This window comes from Corylus avellana, chromosome ca10 (assembly GCF_901000735.1).
Source record: "Corylus avellana chromosome ca10, CavTom2PMs-1.0".
Taxonomy (NCBI): Eukaryota; Viridiplantae; Streptophyta; class Magnoliopsida; order Fagales; family Betulaceae; genus Corylus; species Corylus avellana.
In genome coordinates, this window is record NC_081550.1 from 1,468,088 (window position 1) to 1,471,041 (window position 2,954).

Below are 2,954 nucleotides of genomic sequence, written 5' to 3' on the forward strand. Positions count from 1 at the left end.
GACTAATTAAAAAGATATGGAATTGGTCAGCATCGTCTTAATTTAAAACCAGGCCAGGCACCACACTTTCCGTACAATTTAACTATCTAGCTTATACGCCTTAATTGCTAACCAACCTAACTCTACCAAACATTAATTGATATAATTTTTTTTTTTTATATGTCCACACAAGAGAAGATAAAGGATTCGAACTAGTGACTTTCGCTTCATGAAGCGTAGCCTCCAGCAGATTGAGCTATCTCTTGAAACATTTTTTTTTTTTTTTTAGGGTTATATATATATATATAAAGACAAAATTAGTTTTGAGTGTTTTATAAATATTTTGCGTTTGTTAGAGTAGTACTCTCAGAGTCTTACATTAAAGGCTATTTTATTTTATGGAGATTCTTTTTCACATTTTTTAGGAAAATTAGGGAGATTTATTTTCTCGCAATTTGGAGGACCTTTCTCCCCTCCACTACGTCTCACTTTGGCTATGTTTGGCAAAGGACCGGACCGGACCAAACCCAAAAATTTAAAAAAGTTTTCTCAAAATTAATTACAATATTCTTACTTTTTACACTACATTAATCACTTTTTATTATTATTTAAATAAAAAAATTATTACAAAATAATTTTTTTTACTTTTTTATCCTATATCAATCAAGTTTGTTAGAGTACGTACTGATACACTTATTTTGCATTCTATTGCCAAACACATTTGTGTCTGGCAAGCACATCAGCCTCCCTATAACATATAGGCATGGAAAATTCATTCGTACACTTGATTGAACACATGAAGTATAATTCTTTTTTGGGTGCATTAATTGTCAGGTACTTTTTGATTTTTCCATTTTCTGGGTAAGTTTTAGGTGGAGAGCTGCTGTTATACAGTTGTGGCAGAAAACCCACCAATCACCACATGACACATCAGCATTTTAAGAAAAATGCAAACATTTAAAATGAGAACAAAATACCAAAAAAAAAAAGGCAGCACGAGGAGAACCAGCCGCCCCATCAGGGTGGCTGCGTCGGCCATCCCCAGGCCACGGGGTGGCCGCGTCGGCCGCCCGTAGGCTATCTGGAATGGCCGGCGAGCCACCCCCATGGCCTGGGGGTGGCCGGAGCGCCACCCCTAGGCCAAGGGATGGCTCGCAAGCCACCCTAGTGGTGGTTGGGGTGGTCGCGCGCCACCCCCAGACAGATCTGGGGGTGGCGCACAGCCACCCCTAAGCCTCAGGGGTGGCCCGCGAGCCACCCCTAGCAAGATCTGGGGTGGCTGCGAGCCAACCCATAGGCCCTGGGATGGCCCGCGAGCCGCCCTCCGTGGTGACGGGGGTGGCCTGCGCCACCCCAGATTGCTAGGGTGGCACGCCGGCCACCCCAGCAACATTTGGGGTGGCCCGCGCCACCCTACGTGGCCGACGAAGAGATAGAGGGAGAAAGGCAGCGGCGGTTCTGGCAGAGGAGGCGGCTGCTCTGGCGGAGGCAGAGTGGCTGGGGCTGTGAGGGGATAAAAATCAGGTGCATGTGTTCTCATTCTATTTTCTTGCTCCAAGCTGATTTGGCATTCAGCTATTGGAGGGCAAAAAACTCACCTTGTTTGCCACGACCGAAGTGAAGTTATTCCCTTTTAGGTGTACGTTCAATTATTGTTGATCGATCACGTGATCTTTTGGAATGCGGGTAATCTGATCCATTCATTCCGGCATGTGCTCTGAGATGACCAAATTCAATGAAACTCTCAAGAAAACACCCAAAGGTTATGTTGTTGTTTGAAGAATCATTTTGGCTGAGTACTCCCAAAACGACAACCCCAGGTGGTCCATTGTGAATTTGTGATGTTAATTAGGGGAATCCACAAATCAATCAACATACGATTCCCGTCTAGTAAGAAACGGTACCCCATCCATCGCTACTAAAACGTTTTTGTCGTTTGACACACCTCATTTATCTTAGTCTTGTCGTATAATTTGATTATACCATGTCATCACATGGATCTAGGACCACCTTAATTAATGACTTCGATCGCTGCCCATGGCCATGGGATACGATATATATCTTCAAGTTGTGTGGCCAGTATTGCTTGTATCATGACTTCATGAGGATATATATATATATATATATATATATACACGTCATTTAAAAAATTTAAATAATTAGATAATATATATATATATATATATATATTTGATATATATATATATATATTTGATTTCAAGATTAAATTTTTTATATATATATATATATATATAAAATTTAATCTTGAAAATCAAATAGATGCATGCAAACTAAATGATAGACAGTAAAGTACTGTCGTCTACATATAGTACGTACATGTCGGTTCATCAAAATCATTGCAAAAAAGCAACCATATTTAAAACAATCAATCATACACGTTTTACTATTACTATGTACGTGAAGGATCACGTGGGCTAACATATATATATATATATATATATATATAGATAGATAGAGAGAGAGCGAGGAGAGCCCGCTATTGGTCCAATAGGTAGAATGACAGAAGATAAGATAAGATTCTGTATCCAAAAAGTTAATATTTATAAATAAATAAATAAGCAAAATTATAGCATAAAGTGGTCCTTATTTTGTGACCCATCGAACCGGGCTGTACGTAGGTTGATATCAACCAGCAATCAGTATGAAGTAAGTCTGAAGCATGCACGTGATAGGCGTGGAGGCATCATATCATATTGAAAGAATCTACCATTCGTTGAACAATTCAAACTCCCATGACTTATCATCAATATGTGGCATGATTTTGACTAAAGACTTCATTTAATTCAATTGCTTCCATACATTTGAGGGTAAACAAATCCCTTATGATTCACATGCATATATATATAATTGTTAAATGCTAGAATATAAATATGTATTCTTCATATGACAAGTACTTTGCTAGGATTGATAGTGATAAAGTTTGATAGTAATCATGTCATTTTGGTTTTATTATC